Raw genomic sequence first — 21221 nt, 5'->3', positions numbered from 1 at the left:
TGCTGCTATTCTCATCCTTGGGAAAGAAAATATTCAGCCAATGCAGCTAAAACCTGGAAACCTGTCTTAATAATTCCATTTGTACAGATATAGCCAGACTGGGGACATGGATCATGAAAATACTACAAGTAAAAAATCAAATAAATAAATCTTTCATTTATGTTACACTTTGAATTTATAGAGGACTTTGCAAATACATGGTATAAATCAAAGATGAAAAGCTAATGAAGTATTCTCATGGTGTAAGCTTAGCTTATTCTGTGCCCTTTATTTCCCCCCAGTTTCTGTTCATAACTATTTCTCTATTGTTTCATTAAATAAATCCTTTCCTCAAGCTCTATTTTGTGGCCAATTCCTCTTTCTGCTACTTTTAGGAAATATGGCAAATCAGTGTTAACTACAAGTTATGCAAGTTGCTACAAGGTGACCAGTCCAAACGATCAAGTTAAATGTCTAACTAAAACGCTGTAGATTATAAAACTTTATAAAGAAATTTCATCATGAATCTTCTACAATGAACTCATGAACCTAATGTCTACCTCAAAAATATCATGAAAATACAAATTCATCAACAGATTTATTAGGTCCCATGTAATACAGAATAAGAATATGGAAATGAATGCAATTATAGAACCTCCCATCCAGCAATGTACATGCTCTTATAGTGATTTCTGATATGACACCTCTTATATCCATGTAATCTTCTTTTTCTTTTTCAAAAAGATCTAATAGCTATAGAAAATAAAAGTTTATGGAAATCATACATGAATGTGTTCAAAGTCTGCATAGGTTAATTGAAATATCAAGAGAACCAAGATCTTTTATAGTGATACTATGTGATAGGAACCTTCAAAGTGCTTTATACATGTAACACAATTAATTACCACAGTGATTTTATGTGAGTACTACTGCTCTTCCATCTATCACAGATGAGGAAGAGAGGCATAGAAGGGTTAAATAAACTATCCATGGTTACATAGCTAATGCATTTTAAAGTCAGGATAGAAAACTCGACTTTTCAACTTTCGTACTCTTCACAGGGGTGCTATACCATCTCTTGACTTTTTTGCCCTTGACTCTATTTATAATTATCAGAATATTCAACTAACTCTTATCTATGGGAGTAAGTAATTAAGTAATGGGAACCAAGCTCTTACACATTGTGAGAAAATTATTTGACTATGGATATACATTTTGGAAGTAAAGACAATGTGTTTTGGGAAAAAAAATAGAAATTGTGGTTCTTTTTACCTCAGAGAGAAGAGAGAAAAAATGGAGATGCCATTTCAGAGACCGTTGAAAAATCACCCTGAGTATAGTCCATCTAACCGCACAATTCCCAAGAGCTTGTGAAATTCTGTTCTCTGGTACTGGGAGATGGAGACTGCAGCATTATTCCAAGGACCAGAATGACATGAGATAAAAATTCAACTAGTTATGTTAGATGTTTAAGGTGGTGGGTAACAGTAGATTTGATTCTTATTTTCTCATTTTCTTAAGCTCTTCCTTAAATTGTTACCCAAAGGATATTTCATTCAAGCCCAGAGATCCAGATTGCTATCTTATCCTGTCTGAAAACTGACTTTCACAAGTACAGTCATCAGTTCTGGGTTTAAAACACCAAGCTTCTAGGTCTAAATTATAAGAAGGGCTGATTCCATTTAAGACTGTAATTTTCTTTGAAATATTTCCTTTGGTAATTTAACATTTAAGTTTCTTGACCCTTCTCTCCTGCAGAGTCATGCAGGTATAATTTTATTAGCTGTTCCTCATCTCATATCCCATAAAACTTCTGGTCACTTCACTTGCCTTCTGTTGTCCCCCTTTAGATTTAGAAGAACATCCTTTCCTTATATAGACTCATTTCCACATAGAGTTTCATTACAACCTCCTGGAATGAGAAAATAGTCTTAACTGATGTATGTGCTCAGACTCTATATTTCTAAGCATTATCCAGATGGTATCAGTGATAACAGTTTCATAAACAGTAACTTTTAACAACCTCAGTTTGAAATATGTAAGCAATATCTTTTGATATGCAAAAATTACAAAAGATCTTTGCTAAACAAATATTCAATTATATCTAAATTTGATATATGTCTTTATATATAAAGCAAATGTATTTTCTGTGGAAAATTCAAGAATGTATATGAAAGATAAGTTATAAACAAACAAAAATATCACACACAAAAAATTTATGAGCCCTTTTTATTTAAACAGAAAGAAAGGAGAATGGAAGGAGAGAGGGATAAGAGTCTGAAGGAAGGAAGGAAAGGAGCTTATCTGTCAAAATATTATTGATAATGACTAGTCAACAATTAGATGCATGCCTCATTAATAGAAAGTTCCCACAATATGAGATACATATTATAAAGCTGTTGGAATAAAGTATAGAGTACAAAGGTAGTTAGAATTTAATTTGCTTATGGATGTTTGATCATGTATTTAATCAATTATATTCTTAATTCTGGCCTAAGATATCATGAAAAGAAATATTTATCTCTCCTGCTTCATCTGAACTTATTACAAGTTTACAATAAATATTCATGTCACCTAAGAAAAGATATGAAAAAATACCCCCTCACATAAACACACCATCAAAATATAATAATGATTCAAGATATTTGGACAAATCTGGTTCATGCCATGTTGGAACCATAGCTGACTCTAAAAGCACTGCCATATTTTTGATGAATATTTTTTCTTTCATCCTTAAATCTTTTCAGGTTGCAAAGCATTTGGGAAAATATAAGCAATAAGTAACATGACTTAATTTGGAGAAAATTCCTTAATGTCAGTTTCTGTTCTCTATGGTATGAAGATAGGAACGGCTGATAAAAGAACTTTGCATATGTTCATACACACCTTACATAATTAACCATATTTGTATCTAATATACACATAAACACATTCATACACTTATGATGTTCAAAATGGTAATTAATGTGTTACTAAATGCTTGAAATGAAGTATCTTAATACCCTATCAAAACATATTACATGAAATAATAACCCACATGTTTTAATTCTTATTGAAAATGTACCAAAACTTTAAAAAGATACTCATACAAATAGACTTGTAGTAGCATTATTGAATTGAGGGATACTTTACTCTTGGCAAACACTTTCCACACCAGCTGCAGAATACACTATACTAATTATCTCTTTTCCACTCATATTCTCCCGCTGCATGCGCTAAAAAGATCTCAGAGATTCTAAATCCAAGAGCTTCTCCTACCTTTTCCAGTATGATACTCATTTGGTTTTGCCTTGGTAATGGTGTTAACTTTTTGAACATCAGCTAAATTCTAAATTGAGCTCCAGTGAGCAGTCCTCAGACAGGGAGTTTTATAATATGGAAACACATGGAAGAGTATCAGAGTATAAAATACAAGACTGAATTCCAATATATCGATATACTGATAATAAGTGGAAACTGTGATTGAGGGAAACCAGGGTTAAAAATAAAAACCAGGTTCCTATAAATATTAATCACTTTACTGTATATATGAGGAAGACAATAAAACCTAGGGACAAACTTTGCCCAAAGGAATAATTTTCTTTCCAACATATTTCTAAAGGAAGCATTAGAGGAAAAAAAAAGAAAATCAAGATAAATGTATTTTTCCCTATTTATTAGGCTTCTTGAACCCTTTGGGGCTTCTTATTGTTTTGCAGATTTCTTAGCTGAGGATATATGAACCTTATGAATTTACTTCAACATAAAAGATCTGTAGATGCAACAATGCAAATTTTAAAACATTTGAGTTGAAATGCAATTTATAACAATACAATTTCAAAAAGAGAAAACCGGAATAAGAGAAAAACAACCACTTTTAAACACTACTTTTAAAATCTACTCTTGACTTTATATTTCAAATATCAATGGTATATACTATCCTGGTCTGAATCTGGAAGACCCCCATGAACAAAGAGTAAAGTTTGAACACTCTAATAAATCATATTAGCTTTGTCTTAAGCACTGCTCATTTTCTCTCCGTTGACCTTCTCACACTTCAAAGTCTCAATTGGATATTTATATCTCTGGCTCTTAAAGATTACGAAATTGAGGTCAGAAAGGTCATTTATTAATTTGTTTTTATGTAGTCATTGACCCCCAAAATCTGTATTATTTGAATATACAAAATATGTGGCTCTATGAGACTCCCAGTAACTTTTCACTGTCATGTCTCTATTCTTTAATAACTATTTTAATTACACCTAATTTATCATTTGAAAAGAGACATAAGTTTTGCACAATTATGTATAGCCACTAACAGCAATAGTTTAGAGGTACTAACTTTAATTAAAAATCTGTAATGACTTGATATTAGAAATTCTGAAGAAATTTTTTATTCCTTTTATTTATAATTTATATTATCTCATTTTAAATGTTTCAGCTATTTTATTTTCTAGAAAATGTTAAGGAATGGATAGTAGATGCATGAACATCTACCTTTGTAAGGAGTCTTGTCATGTTAAGCAACCAGTATTATAATATTTTATCTCTCATTGATACATGTTATTTGAATGAACTTAGCCACCTAAATTTTACGACTAGGTAGTCTAGAGAATGAGATAAACTTTTTAAAACAAAGACATACCTAGAAGAAAGTAACAACATTTCACCATCTGCTTATGCTTTGCTTCAAGGATTATGTAGTTAATAAGTAAGATGAACTAGAAAAATGACACTAGAACTGAATATAGATTCTAGAGAGATACTAATTCTCCAGGCACTTAAACCCAAGAGACTGGGTAATCCATTATTGAGGCTAAGAACATAATTTTGGGGGTCTTGCATTTGAGTTTGATTCTTAATTCTGCAACTTTCTGTTCAAATTGTTTACCTCTCTGAGACCAAACTGAAAAATGGAAATAATAACACTATTCTCTTTAAGGCTGTAGTGAATGTGGAATACAACAATGTCTGTATAAAACTCTTAACAGAGTGCCTAGCATAAAACAGGAACAATCATTAAGTTACTATCCTGAAAAAGTAATGTTTTGAAGGAAGGGTAAAGAGGATGCTACGTAGAGTCAGTATCTAGCTGCTCATCAACATAATAATTGGTCATCTCTCTCTTTAGATTTCTCATAATATATATATGCTTTGGCAGTAAATGCCATGGTTATGTTATGAAGGATTTGCAAAGCCCATTCAGTATCAACTGGAACAAATGCCTGGACCATTTAGTTATATCTGTACTGATCACAGAGGGAGCTAAGAAGTAACTGCTTTCTCATACATGAGCAACACATCCCCATCTAATTACTCCTTACATTTTCTTCCTAGTCTGGGTCTCCTACCTCAGTAGCATCTTCTGGCAGATTATCTCCTTCTCTCTTCTCATTTTTATCGTTGAAATACAAAGCCGGAAATAGGTCTGAAACTCAGCAGTTTTATCTCATTGCTCCTTGAAAATCTAAACAAAATAAAACAAAACTGTAGTATTAAAAAGAAAAAGAAACCTTTCTACATTGCTATTTGAGAGGATTTTTACTAGACAAAAGTATTTGTTCTTCTCATGAGACAAGTTTATTTTATACTTTTAACTATGGACATTTACTAAGAGCATACTGTAGTGGTGAAAAATATTGGCAGCAGGCCCTGATAACCACCAGTCTATTCTCTGTTTTTACAAGTTCAGTTTTTTCAGATTCCACATATAAATAATACTATACAGTATTTGTCTTTCTCTATCTGGCGTTTTTTACTTAGTATAATGCCTTCTGGTATTACCTGTGTTGTCCCAACACCAAGATTTCATTCTTTTTGTTTTGGCTAAATAATATTCCCATTATATATATATTTATAAATATCAAATAAGATTATATATATACACACACACATTTACACATTTCCCATTATATATATATTTATAAATATCAAATAAGATTATATATATACACACACACACACATATCTTTATTTCTTCATGTGTTGATGGACATTTAAATGATTTCCATGTGGGTACAATGAATAATGAACACAAGGATACATATACCTCTTTGAAATAATGATTTTGTTACCTTCAGATATATATCCGGAAGTGGAATTGCTACATCACATGCAGTTATTTTAGTGTTTTTGAGGAAGCTCCATACTGTTTTCCATTATGGATGTACCAATATACTTTGCACACTGTCTAACTGTTCCTTTTCTCTACAGCTTCGCCAACTTCTCTTGTCTCCTCTCTTTTTTTTTCTTTTTAGGGCTGCACCTGCAGCATATGGAAGTTCCAAGGCTAGGGGACAAACTGGAGCTGCAGCTGCCAGCCTACACCACAGCCACAGTAACACCAGATCCCAGCCATGTCTGTGACATACACCACAGCTCATGGCAATGCCAGATCCTTAACCCACTGGGCAAGGCTAGGGATTGAACCTACATCATCATGGATACTAGTCGGGTTGGTTACCACTGAGCCACAATGGGAACTTCTCTTTTTTATATCAGCTGTCCTAACAGGTATGAGGTGATATTTCATTGTGGTTTTGATTTGCATTTCCCAATGACTAATGATGTTGAGTATCTTTTCATGTACCTGTTGGCTATTTGTACATCTTTATAAAAAAACGAACAAAAAACAGACCTTCATAAAACCGTATTTCTCAATAGAAAAAAATTTTTTCAATTTTTAAAAATGAGCAAAGGATCTCAATTGATTGGTACTATTTTAATCTGAAAACTGTAGCCTCTTGATGGTCAATGCCTAAGTATAAGCTCTCTCTTGAGAGTTCTTCTAATAACTACTTTCACACTGTGGCACTATTCTACCTGTTGAGCCTTTCTTCAGCTGTCCTTGCTAATGTCCCATACAACCTATTGCTCTTGAGGTCATGCCTTCCTGGATCAAGCTTGGCCACATTACATACACTCTCTTAATATAAGAGAAAACTCACACACTTTTCTACCAAATACTGGAAATAAGAGCCACAGTCTATGGATATCTTCCTCTTTATTCTGCTTCCCAACTAATATTAACTAGCCTTTAGCTATTTCTTTTCCAACAAGAGAAGGTATGATTTTCTATGCCTTCATGCTCTATGGTTGATTCCTTGAAGTCTTATATATGGTTTAAGTTTAAAAGGAGCATATTCTTATCCCAAGAGGAAAAGCATAGCACTCCAAAATTTTCCTCAAGAAAATCCTTATTCATCAGTACTCACCCATTAATTTACTAGCTTCCTCTTATATACAGGCTGAAGGTGATGATGGGTTAAACGTTGCAGAACCAATTTGGGCTACTTTCCAACAAGTTCTGCATAGATGGTCTAGCACCTCTGTAGAATGTGTGGGCACTTAACACCCATTGTGCTCTGCTTTTGAGCCTCAGCCAGACATCTAAAACAGCAGGAAAAGTCTCACCCTGCTAGTTATATAAAGGCTGCTGAACTGGGTAGACCTTTCCTATTAGGACCAAGACTATGACACCCTTAGAAGGAAATGGCAGGTGAATAGCCAGATGACCAAATTTGAACTAGGTGTTTATGCATTGCATTTACTCTTGATAGCTTGCTTTTAATCAAATCATAATAATTTATTATCTACACACATTTGGCAAGCACCAGGAGTAACTCTGAAATTTTAGTAAGTAGAAGAGATCATCTTTGCTCTTAGAGATTAGAGACATTTTGCTCTAATTCAGTTCTTCTAAAATTTATATATGCTGTTAAGAAAAGAATAAAAATACAGCCTTCAGTGTTTGAGAATACATTTTGCAGTAATGAGCACATGTAGCCTTCAATATTGGGTAGGATATGCATACCATGTGCGTACATGGAGACTTGACAAATAGTATCCAAAAGAAACATTTTAAAGGCATCCATTTTCAGATCTTCAGCTCTCTTATGCACATGTAACCAAAACTGATCTACTCAAGAAGGAACATGCAGTTGAATTTTGCTCCCTTTCCCAACTTCTCTTCAAAACCTCTATTCTTCATCTTAGCTCTTTTTTCTTACCTCCTGTGTTTTGCCACTTTCCGTTTTTGCAGGATGTAAGAATTACAAAATGGTAAAACATAGCAATGCTTTTAAAATTCTTGCCATTGCTTTTGAAGAAGTGAATGATTCTGAGAACTGACAACAAATAATAAATATTTAGCTGCTCAGTGAATTCCAACCACATGCATTCAACAAAAATTAAAGGAGCATATATTGGAGTTCCCGTCATGGAGCAGGGGTTAACAAATCCGACTAGGAACGATGAGGTTGCGGGTTCGATCCCTGGCCTTGCTCAGTGGGTTAAGGATCCGGCATTGCCGTGAGCTGTGGTATAGGTTGCAGACGTGGCTTGGATCCTGTGTTGCTGCGGCTCTGGTGTAGGCTGGCAGCTACAGCTCCGATTAGACCCCTAGCCTGGGAACCTCCATGTGCTGTGGGAGCAGCCCTAGAAATACCAAGAAGACAAAAAAAAAAAAAAAAAAAAAAAAGGGAGCATATATTGAGATACCATCTGATAAGTTAGTTTTTGATGATAGGTCACTAGGTGATATAAGTATATGATTAAAAAGGTTTAAAGAATTTTAAAATATTGCTGTAACTCTAGTTTTTACCTATCTCTGTGAATAAGATTTGTCAGAGTTTATACCTATAGAAAGATAGAATATAATTATTGCTGAATACTATCATTCTAGTAAGTAATAAAATATTTCTCAGAAACATGATGTAATTATAAAAATTCAATTCAATGCACTGGTATATGTTTTTCATAAATTTTTCCTTTAAATTTTATATATTAAAATAATATTTGTATTATACACACATCTATATTTATTATATGTATTTTAAAAATGTTATATAATGTACTATATATGCACAGGATCTAAATGTTGTATTTATAAAATTAATGGCAGAAATCTCTATGAAAGTAATAAAATGTTCATAAGTAGGAAATTAGTTAAATAAGCTATCCCTGGGAGTACTATGCAGCTACAAAAAAAATTAAAATGCTGCCTATCTAATGATTAATGGGAGGGATTTCCAGGACATATTGCTCTGTCAGGCTAAATAATACACTCTTACCATAGATATCCACATCCTAATCCTTAGAACCTGTGGGTGTTAGCTTACATGTTGAAAGATATTTTACAAAATGTAATTAAATTAAATAATTTGATATGGGGAAATTATCCTATATTATCCCTAAATGTAATCTCAAGTATCTTTGTAAGAGGCAGCCATAGGGACATCTGATGACAGAAGAAGGCAGTATGAAGATGCAATCAGCTATTGGAGTGGTTTGGCTACAATCCAAGAAATTCCAGCACAGTCTAGAGGCAAGAAATAGATTCTTCCTTGGAGCAAGAAAGAAATTAGTTCTGCAAACATCTTGATTTTAAACCTATAACCTGATTTTAGACTTCTGTCCTCCGGAAGTGAAAGGTAATACACTTGAGTTTTTCAGCCACTAGATATATGATAATGTTTACAATTATGGAAAATGATACCATTACTAAAAGAAAAAAATCAGTATATTTTATATAAAGATATTTATGTTTACTTGTATATGCCCTAAAACATGGGAGTTATACTAGGAATCTAACAAAAGTGGTTAACTATAGGAGACTGGTGTACAAACAAGACTTCCCAGTGTTTATTATGATTTTGAAACAAGGGAAGGTACAACATATTCTAAACAAAACAAACAATAAATAAATACATAAAATTTAAAGAGGAAAAATACAGGCAGTTGAAAAATCTGGTTTTTAAAAGAACCAATACTGTTTTTCCTTATAAACTCATAAATAAATAAAAGAATGAAGGAACAATAGCCTTATTTTTAAAAGTTAGTATGGATAATGCACTGGAGATTGAAGCCTTTCTATCAATCTAGACTTGCTAGAAATACCTTTAGTATCAGTTTTAAGTTAGGGAGGTGAATATTTTTTTAATTATGAGAACAGGAAAGAGAAAGAATTTGAAAGTCACTATTATATAGCAAGCACTAACTTCCAGTAAAATTTTACACATTATCTTAGAAATCTATGTAAAATTTTTATCTTAATTATAATGAGCCAAAAAATTATATTTTAAATCATGATCCATAGGATAAACTGCCTTGTTGTCTTATGGGTGAGAAGCTACTGCACTGTCTCTCCAGAAGTGGAAATCTAGGCTGAACTAAACTTCTCATACAGTTAGGTTCCTTGTTTTTCCTGCCTGCATATCACATAAATGTATGAGTAGCAATGGTGATTTTGTTTGTATTGTTTATTTGACCTAACTGTTCTTTATGCTCAGCTAGGTTATCATAAATAAGAAATGTCCAGAATTCTGTCAAGTATTTGAGATTATTCCAACTACAGTTGGAGAAATTTTCCATGAGTTCATCTTGTATCTTATGGCAGACTGAAAAGTCTTCTCTTTCGCTGGCTGTGAGGATTAATAATTTAATGCATGTAGAGCACATCTCAAACCCAATCAACTTTCCTCACAACATCTCCATTTCCTGCCTTTTGCTCAAACTTTTATTATATACTGCTGTTCAACCAAAAGTTTTTGTGACTGCAAATCTGATGCCCTCTCTATGTTGACTTTTAATAAAACCTTACATTTAGACTTTAAGCTTCAGTTGCTGTATTAACTGAATACAGCTATTCCTACAATAATGCTACCTAACAAGCCACTCATTAACGTAGTGGCAAAAAGTGTTAACTCCCTTGTCTGTGGGAGTCCTTGGATGCTTCTGCTTCTGGCTATAGGTATAGAGATCAACTAGGGCAATTTGTACCTCATATATCTTATTCTGCACCCCAGGTTAGAGGGAATGAGGACTTTAAACTCATAGGAATTTTAAGATTTAGAAAATGTAACCTTCCTGCCATATATGCAGTACTTCTCTTCTGACACTCAAAGGTGAGCAAAACAATTTTTCCTCAACAGTGAACATTAGTTTCAGTAGCAGAAGTTTCCCGGATGACTTGGATCTAGAGATTTCAAGAATGATATACATCATTTTAATAGTCCATAAAATGTTCCTCTTTATGTAGATTACTTAATAACTGCATCTTGGTGTATTATATAGGACTGCTTAACAATTTGTTTTATTTTTTTTTATTTTTTATTGTTATTTCCCCCAACACACTTTTTTTTTCCACTGCACACCATGGGTTCCCAGTTACACATACATGTATACATAATTTTTTCTCCCATTGTCATGCTCTGTTGTAAGTATCTAGACATAGTTCTCAATGCTACACAGCAGGATCTCATTGCTAATTCATTCCAAGAGCAATAGTTTGCATATGTTAACCTCAAGCTCCCAATCCCTCCCACTCTCTCCCCCTATCCCCGGGGCAACCACAAGTCTATTCTCTAAGTCCATGATTTTCTTTTCTGTGGAAAGGCTCATTTGTGCTGTACATTAGATACCAGATATGAGTGATATCATGTGGTATTTGTCTTTCTCTTTCTGACTTATTTCACTCAGGATGAGAGTCTATAGTTCCATCCATGTTGCTGCGAATGCATTATTTCATTTTTTTTTATGGTCGAGTAGTATTCCATTGTGTATATATACCACATCTTCCTAATCCAATCGTCTGTTAATGGGCATTTGGGTTGTTTCCATGTCTTGGCTATTGTGAATAGAGCGACAATGAACATGCAGGTTCACGTGTCTTTTTCAAGGAAAGTTTTGTCTGGATACATGCCCAAGAGTGGGATTGCTGGGTCATATGGGAGTTCTATGTATAGATTTCTAAGGTACCTCCATACTGTTCTCCATAGTGGTTGTACCAGCTTACATTCCCACCAACAGTGCAGGAGGGTTCCCTTTTCTCCACATCCCCTCCAGCATTTGTGATTTGTGGACTCATTAATGATGGCCATTCTGTGTGGTATCTCATGCTAGTTTTGATTTGCATTTCTCTAATAATCAGGGATTTTGAGCATTTTTTCATGTGCTTGTTGGCCATATATATATCTTCCTTGGAGAAACTGGTTAACAATTTAAATTCCTAATTGCATTCCTGATGTATATAGAGGACTAATTAACTATTTAAATAAGATGGAATTAAATGCATTAATTAAAAGAAAATAAGTATAGAATGGCTACAGAGAAAGATGAAGACATGAGAATGTGGCATCCTTGAGGCAAGAGAAGGGCTCCGGTTGAAGGAGTGTGTGACTGACAATGACAACGTCTCAGAGAACTGAAGGAATATGAGACAGACAGTAACTCTGGTGGCTGTGAAATGCCTAATTGTAGAGGAACTTATTTGATGAAGAGCAATCAGATTATTCATATGTGGAATGAATAAATTTATTTTATTTTCCCTCATTGGATTAGGAATGGCTGTTATTCACTTTTTAATACCTATAGGTCTGATACACTGAATACCTTAATTGGGCAATGTAAACTGCACTGCCACCTGCTATGAATCCCTGGTTAAATTATTTGAACTCTAATTCTCATTTTCATTCAGAAAGACAGGACAACATAGTACATTGTGGACCCATTCAATACCAATAGCATGCGCTCTTGAAGTCACACAGATTTGTATTTAATTTTATCTCCATTACTTACTAGTTATATAAACTGGCATAAAGCTCTCTGAATCACAGTTTTACAAACCATATATGGGAATAACCATGACTCCTTACCAGGTCTGTTATGAGACTAAAATAGATATTACAGCAAACATAGCACATAGTCAGGAATTATACTTTATACCTTATCTGTAATTAAACTAGATCATAATACTGGATGTGCATATTAGGACTGAGATAAAAGGACATAACACATTATTTAACATGTCATTGATACTCAAAAATGTAGCCTTTATTCAATATATAACAGAGATACTGACTCTCCATTAAATTCATATATTGTAGGTATAAGAATTTCCAGAATGATAAGGTACAATCTCCTTCCTTCAGTCCAGACGTGCAAATTTTACCATCCCCATTTTTCAGTTATAAAATGTCTGCATTTAATAAACGAAAAAATATAGTTCATGTTGTCTAATGAACACAAACATATTAATGGAGACAACAGGATATATATGAAATTAGAACTATCTGGTCAGTGTTTTTAGACTTCTCAAATCAATTCACTACATCAGCTTTAGAGAAATATATTTAAAACACAATTATAACCTCATGATATCCCTGCTGAAAACATTTCAACAGTTCCCTTATATCACCCTATGAATCCCAAACTGCTTAACCTGGTGTACACACTGTTATTGCTTTCTATCACTCTTTAATCTTTCTCCTTTTTCTCCCCAAAAGTCTGCCTCAGACATTTCGATCTGGTTATTGTTCATTGCTTGTTTTCCCCTATATACGTGGCTCTTTCTTTCACTCACGCATTTGGTTAAGCTATCCTCTTTGTTTGGATTACCCCATCTGCACCTTATCTTCATGTTCTTTTCATTCATCTCATTCTTACTCAAGACTTAAAACTTAGCCCAGATGTTCTCTGAGATGTTTCAACCACCTGTCCTCATACCTTCTTCACTCCATCTCTCTCTAAAATATAACCACTAGGGTTGCTGTGCTTATTTACCTTTAAGTACCCAGTCTAATAGTGCATAGGAAAGGGGCTCAACAAATCCATGTTGAATTGATATATAAATAAAACAAACAAAGCCCAGAGAGTTGATGTGATCTGCCTAGACACATAATTAAATGTTTCCCTTGGAAATAAATTCTTGTATGTTACTTTTTTTTTAGAGGCTATAGAAAATAATAGTAATATAATATAAAACAAGATAATATATAAATATAATTAGTTATAAATAACATAACTAATACTACTTTTCCTCATATAATTGTTTTAATGTAAAAATAAAGAGAAAAGTCATTGACCCTTTAAGAGGAAGGATCTTCTTGAAAAGAACTGAGGATAAAAACACACATGTGGATAATTTATTGATAGGAAAATCTACTGGAAAGTAACAGATACATAATTACCAAAGAACTGTTTTCCTAGTAAAAAAGAAAAATTCATAGCACACGAGGAAAGATAAGTAACTTGACATTTCTATTTTTTTTTTAATTTAATGTTCTTGTTTGTCATGGAAAAGATGTAGGAAACTCAAGCTGAATAGTGCAGGAAAATAAATTAAATGAACACTGGCATATTTAGAAGCCAAATGGAAAGAAAGCAGCTTTTGCTTGTGCGAGGAATGAGATTAGCAGGAAACATTACAGACAAGATTTTCTGAGAGAGGTTTAAAGTTAGCAGCAAAGCAATTAATAGCTGTGATCATTTTAAAATAGCCTAAAGAAAACACACCAGGCTGAAGCATGCATTTTATCAGTCATTTTATCTCTGAGTATAAGGACACATAAGTCAGAGTGGCAAACAAATAGTTAATAAATTAAATAGTAATTCATAATAGTTGAAATTTCACATTAGAAGCCTACTTCTTGTGTAACTCATGCTTATTGAACTCAAACTGGGCTCTTAAGGAATCTAATGCTAAATTTATACATAGCATATTTGGATTGACACCAATGTTAATTCAAAATGTTACGGAAGAAGTATCACTAGGCTTGGGCTTAAAGAATCACATCCACCTGTACCAATTAGCAGACTTGTGACTTTTTAGAGTGAAGGAAACACTCATTTCCCTCATCTACATTAGGGGGAAATGATTTGAAAATCTTAGGAGCTCTTATGGTGCTTCTTAGAATTTAGAGCTGGTGAGTATCATAAAATAAAATCTGTTCACATCATAACAGATGGTATTGATGGTGCTGTTTTTTGTTTGTTTTAGGGTTCTATTTGCCCAAGATTTTTATTCACTTACTTGCTATGATTTTAAACTATATTTGCCCTCAAAAAAAAAAAAATCAAAGAGAGTACAGGCCCACTGCTTGTGTCAATTATGAAATGCTGATGTGTGACAAAAAGGGAACAGGATTCCTCAGGTCCTATTTTTCTGCTGTTATTTCTGTTAAAAATAAATTTAATATGAATTTAAGAGTGAAATGAAAACAACAGAGAGAAAGTCCAGTCCAAGATGGATGAGGAAATTCATAACTAACTAATTCCTCTAAGGCTGTCTCTGGAAGTTGATAAGTTGATAAATTACGCCCATTAGATGATAATGGTGCCAAGGCATAAATGATAGCACAGCAACTTACTACTATAGTTTTCATTTTGGGGATGATGATGATTACTATTTGAAATCAAGGGAAGTGGGAAAGTGTCAAAAACTGGAGTTAAAAAGAGAAAACAGTTAACATTATGTTTTAAACTGTAAATAAAAGGACAATGAAAGGAAGAGAGAGCAGGCTGGTTGTCTTCAAATGTCTCATTTATTTTTAATATTATTTATTTATTTATTTATTTTATTGTTGCTTTTTAGGGACACACCTGCAGCATATAGAGGTTCCCAGGCTAGGGGTCAAATTGGAGCTGTAGCTGCCAGCCACAGCTGCAGCAACTTGGGATTCGAGCCACGTCTGTGACCTACACCATAGTTCATGGCAGCACCAGATCCTTAACCCACTGGGCAAGGCCAGGGATCAAACCTGCAAACTCATTGTTCCTAGTCAGATTCATTTCCACTGCACCATAACAGGAACTGCCAAATATCTCATTTAGGTAAGTCATAAAGTATGTGGCCTCAAAGGACAAAACTGATACCAAGGAATTCAAATTTTAAGAGAAGGAGAATTTCTGAATAAGTTGAAGATTTTCAAAATTGAGATGGGTCTGATTCAGCAAATGGTTTGTTCTCTGCATTGATGGTTTTCTATTGCAAATTTTATAACTGCCTGAGAGTAACATGATAGATGCACCTGAACAATTATAGATTTGTTGAATTAAAATTTTTGTTACCTCCTACCTTGAGATGAAATAAACTTGATTAAGATCAAATGGGTTAATAGTCCCCAGGAACCTCTTATTAGTGTGCATGTATGCATTAAATGAAACAACCAAATTATAAGCACTTTAAAAACTACAAGGGCACAAAATTGTTAAATTCTATTCAATATTGCTTTACTTTATGAATATACTACAAATTAATTTTATGTTTTAAGGGAAATAAACAATTGGCTTGTATACTAAAATGAGAAGTCTTGCTGCTTGCTTATAGCTTATAGCAAAAAACAAGGTATGCCCATTCACCTTTTGTTAGCTTATTACTTGTATTAGAGTTCTAGTGCTTTCTGTAATGCATTGCCATGAACTCAGTGTCTTGAAACAACAAAAAGGTATTACTTTTAATTTCTGGAGGTCAGAAGTCTATTAATCTTAGAAGGTAAAATCATCAAAGTGTTAGCAGGGCTGTGTTCCTTCTCATGGCTACAGGGGATGTGTTCCTGTCTTTTCTAACTTCTAGAGGCTGCTGGCTCATGGTCGCTTCCATCTTCAAAGCTAGTAACTGCACCACTCCAGCCTCTGCTTCCACCACCATGTCTCCTTCTTAACTCTGAATTTCCTGCCTCTCTCTTTTACTTTATAGGACTCTGGTGATTATATCGGGTGCACTCAAATGATCCAGGGAAATCTATCTCAGGATCCTTAACTTAATCACACTTTTAAAGTTTCTTTTGCCATATAAAGTAAATCTTCACTGGTTCCAGTGATTCGAGTGTTGACATCATCAGAGAACCATGATTATGCCCACTGCAATACTCTATATAAGAATTATGCTGCTTGGGATGTATTCTGAGAATAAGCATTCACAAACAGCATTGACTGGAACCCTGAGGAAGTTTCAGTGTTGCCAAAGGACATAAGAAGGAAGTCAAGAAGCCAGACATTTTGCTCAACTTGGCCAACTATGCTTTTATCTATTCACTTTACGGTATAGTTTCATTTTATAAAGTGTTCCAAAGGTTTTATAGTCAAAAAAATAATTGTTAGAAAAGGTAGAAATTATACTATCTTCTAAAGTTTTGGGATACTTGAATGACAAACCACAGGATATCTTCTATTATTAAGACTCAAACTTGTATCTATATCAGTGTATTAAAATTCCAAAGAATAGTTAACTTTCTTATCTAATAACAGTAAAGATAGTAAGTTTACAACAAATAGAAAAAAGTAAATTGAATTTTTACCTTTATTACTTAAGCCTTTTCATAATCCCTTTTCAGGAGTTCCCGCTCTGGCTCAGTGGTAATGAACCTGGCCATGGGGATGAGGGTTCGATCCCTGGCTTTGCTCAGTGGGTTAAGGATCCAGCATTGCCATGAGCTGTGGTGTAGGTCACGGATGCACCTCAGATCCTGCATTGCTGTGTCTGTGGTGTAGGCTGGCAGCTGCAGCTCCAATTGGACCCCTACCTTGTGAACCTCTATATGCCACAAGGGTGTGGCCTTGAAAAAATAAATGAATAAAAAAGCAAATAAATAAAGAAATACATAAAATCCCTTTTCAATGCAAAAATCCTTTTTCTTCTGAATCTACTTCTATAAAAACAATTAATGTTTTCTTTAAATTTCTTTTTAATTACTCCTAATGAAGTAAATTAAAACCATACTACCATTGGAAACTATGTTACAAATGCCCAGAGATATAGAATTGAGTCATTACTTATTAGGCATTATATATACAAAGCATGACACTTAGTACTACACAGACTACAATTATGGGTGAGGTAAAGCCATTGACCTCAAGAAGTTTATTCAAGTAGAGTAAATTAGAGGGCTATACCTAAAGTTAACTACCCATATGATAAGGCAAGAGAGAATTTTAAAGCACATAAGAACAGCTAAATATATATCTTATGAAATGCTCATGACTTTTAATCACGACTTTTAATCATGACAAATCAGATGCAGACCTTCATCTTCACATTTATGCACACACATCCCCACACACTCAACGTGAAAACCCTGATTAGATATGTTTTTAAAAGTAAAAGCACACAGTCAATATTGAAAACAAACACAAAAAAATACTAATAGAGGAACAAAAAAAGGCTAAGATAGGGCTGAGTGGGAATTTAAGGTAAATGACCTACACAATATATATAGGACCCGGGGTTAGTTAGTAGCTGCTTTCTTATTTATTTCAGTTTGACTGAAGTATGGATTAGGAGAGGAAAACTTAGCAAATAAGTTTGGAGAGCTAAGTTTTTTTTTCTCTAATTATCATTTTTCTTCTTTTTAGGACCTCTCCTGTGGCATATGGAAGTTTTCCAGGCTAGTGGTCAAATCAGAGCCTCAGCTGCCAGCAATGCTAAATCTGAGCCACATCTGTGACCTCTGCTGCAGCTTACAACAATGCTAGATCCTTAACCCACTGAGTGAGGCCAGAGGTTGAACTCGCATCCTCATGGACACCAGGTTGGGTTCTCAACTGCTAAGCCACAATGGCAACTCCATGCTAAGTTTAGATTACATTTTGTAATTACACTTGAAGTGATTTGTTTTTATCTTCAGCATCCAATGAGCTAATAGAATAGGAACTATAAATATCTCACAAGTACGCCACCATTCTTCCCTGTCTTACCCAGGAGAGACAGAGATTTGAATCTAGAACTCTTTCCCAGTGCATTAGAGTTTATTCTTGGAAGCTCTCAAAGGCAAGAATCCAGGTAGCCCGTAGCATCGGATCATTCTGACTACATGAAGTAACACATGTCGACTATCTGTGCGTACATGATTTTAAGTCTGGAATGCAAAGACTAGTGCTTTGCATCAGAACAGGGAGATGTGTGTTTTAGGGATGACAAATCAGAAAGAGTAGATGAAGGACACAAATTAAAATTATAGATCGAAATCAAACTTATGATTACTAAAGGGGAAACTGTGGTGGGGAGGGATAAATTAGGAGGCTGGGATTAACATATATACACTACTATATATAAAATAGATAACTAACAAGGATATACTGTATAGTACAGGGAACTCTACTCAATATTCTGTAATAACCTATATGAAAAAATAATCTGAAAAAGAGTGAATATATGTATTTGTATAACTGATTCACTTTGTTATACACCTGAAACTAATACAACATTGTAAGTCAACTACATTCCAATAATTTTGTTTTTCTTTTTACAGCCATACCTGCAGCATACAGAAGTTCCCAGGCTAGGGTCTGAATCAGAGCTGCAGCTGCCAGTCTATACTATAGCCACAGCAACGCTGGCTCTGAGCTGCATTTGTGACATATGCTACAGCTGTGTCGGGTTCTTAGCCTGCTGAGCCACAATGGGAACTGCACTCCAAAAAAATTTTTAGAAAATTAGAGTAGAAAATTAATTAAAATAGTATCTCGGGTGAAAGGTTCTGAATTTTATTTTAGTAAGAGAGAATATTAGAATAAACCTCTCGAAGTGAATTGTCCAATGACTGCTTCAATAAAAAATTTGTTTTGAGGTACAAACAGCAGTATGGCTGGTTATAATAATTTTTTTCTTGTTATTATCACTGAATAAATTACAGTTCAGATTACTGAAATCCCCAAGAGCGATTTTCAAATGATTTAAAATATAAATTCCAGTTTTTAAGTTTGTCTAATATCTATTCTAAACATTCATAACTTTTTAATTTTACTTTAAGTGGATTATTAATACATCATTTGCTATATCAAAACAAATCTATAGTATGTAATAGAGTAATAAACTTATTAGTATTCATTAAATCCTACGTGAAAAAGAGTTGTTTTAAATTTAACTTGCAATTTCTAGATAAAACATTATGTTTTTCATTTTCTCTACGGAATCAATGTCAAAGTATCTAAAAGTGCTAGACTCATTTATACACACATTCTATCTTATCTAGTTTATCTAAAAGTATCTCATCTATCAGTATACCAATAACCATACCACATTTAGGAGTTCCCATCGTGGTGCAGCAGAAACAAATCCGACCAGGAACCATGAAGTTGTGGGTTCGATCCCTGGCCTTGCTCAGTGGGTTAAGGATCTGGCATTGCCGTGAGCTGTGGTATAAGTTGCAGATGAGGCTCGGACCTGGCATTGCTGTGGCTGTGGTGTAGGCCAGCAGCTGTAGCTCTGATTAGACCCCTAGCCTGGGAACCTCCATATGCTGCAGGTAAGGCACTAAAAAGCAAAAGACACACACAGAATCTTAAAGAAAAAATAAATCCAGCAGAGTTTCAAGATACAAACGCAAAAGAATCCCTATCAAAATCCCAACATATCCTTGTGCAGAAAATGGAAAACTAATTCTAAAAATCAGGAGTCCCTGCCATGGTGCAATATATTAAGGATCCTGCTTGTCTCTGTGACACTGCCAGTTTGACCCCTGGCCTGGCACAGTGGGTTTAGGATCAGGCATTGCTGCAGCTGTGGTGTAGATCACAAATGAAGCTTGGATTTGATCCCTGGCCCGGGAACTACTATATGCTGTGGTTGAGGCTAAAAAAGAAATAAAATTAAAAAAATAAAATTCATTGGGAATATTAAGGGGTCTAGAATAACCAAAATGACTTGTAAAAAGAAGAATAAAGTGTGAGAACATGTTCTTCTTGACTTTAAAATTACTACAAAAACAAAGTAATGAAAACAGTGTGGCACTGACATAAAGATAGATCTATAGATCGATGGACAGAACTGAAAGTCCAAAAATAAACCCAACTCATTTTTAACAAGACTGCTGAGACAAATGAGGAGAGAACAGTCTTTTCAAGAAATGACGCTGGAACAATTAGATAGCTACATGCAAAGGAATGAAGATCAATCTATACCATACACCATATACAAAAAACCCTCAAATTAGATCGTAAATATCAATTTAAGAGATAAAAGTATAAAACTTTATAAAATGGAAGAAATAATAGGGAAGTAAATTTCATACCTTGGACAGACAATTCTTACAGGTGGCACTAAAAACACAAGCAACAAAATCAAAGCTAAGTAACCTGAACTTCATTAAAACTAAATCTTTTGTTTTTCAAAGGACACTGTCAAGGAAAAAAAAAGGCAACCTACAGAAGAGGAGAAAATATTTACAAAGCATATATCTGACAAGGAGCGTGTATCCAGAACTCTTGCATAAAGAACTTTTGCAAACCCAACCAAAAAAGGCAAATATCTAATTTTAAATGGGCACAGGATTTGAGTAGACCTTTCTCTAAAGAAGATAGGAAAAGGGCCAATAAAAATATGAAAGATACTCAAGATCATTTGCTATTAGGGAAATACAAATCACAAATACAATATATCACTCTATACACACTGAGATGGCTGAAATAAAAAAAAAAAATGGACCATAACCCGTGTTGATAAAGATGTTGGGAAAATGGAACATTTATACATTACTACTGGGATATAA

At 34.1% G+C, this 21221-nt stretch overlaps 1 long non-coding RNA gene across 2 annotated transcripts in view; it reads right to left on the bottom strand.

Annotated features, from left to right (window-relative positions):
- The window catches only part of LOC106509506, a 997952-nt gene that overhangs the window by 431397 nt on the left and 545334 nt on the right, over positions 1-21221 (bottom strand). For both annotated transcript variants that reach the window (XR_002342062.1, XR_002342063.1), the window contains one exon: positions 5310-5425. This is a non-coding gene — a long non-coding RNA (uncharacterized LOC106509506). The remainder of the gene's footprint in view (positions 1-5309; positions 5426-21221) is intronic.

Source organism: Sus scrofa, chromosome 2, assembly GCF_000003025.6.
Source record: "Sus scrofa isolate TJ Tabasco breed Duroc chromosome 2, Sscrofa11.1, whole genome shotgun sequence".
In the NCBI taxonomy this organism is placed as follows: Eukaryota; Metazoa; Chordata; class Mammalia; order Artiodactyla; family Suidae; genus Sus; species Sus scrofa.
The sequence above is the reverse complement of the archived record's forward strand: the minus strand, read 5'-3'. Positions and strand labels throughout refer to the sequence as shown.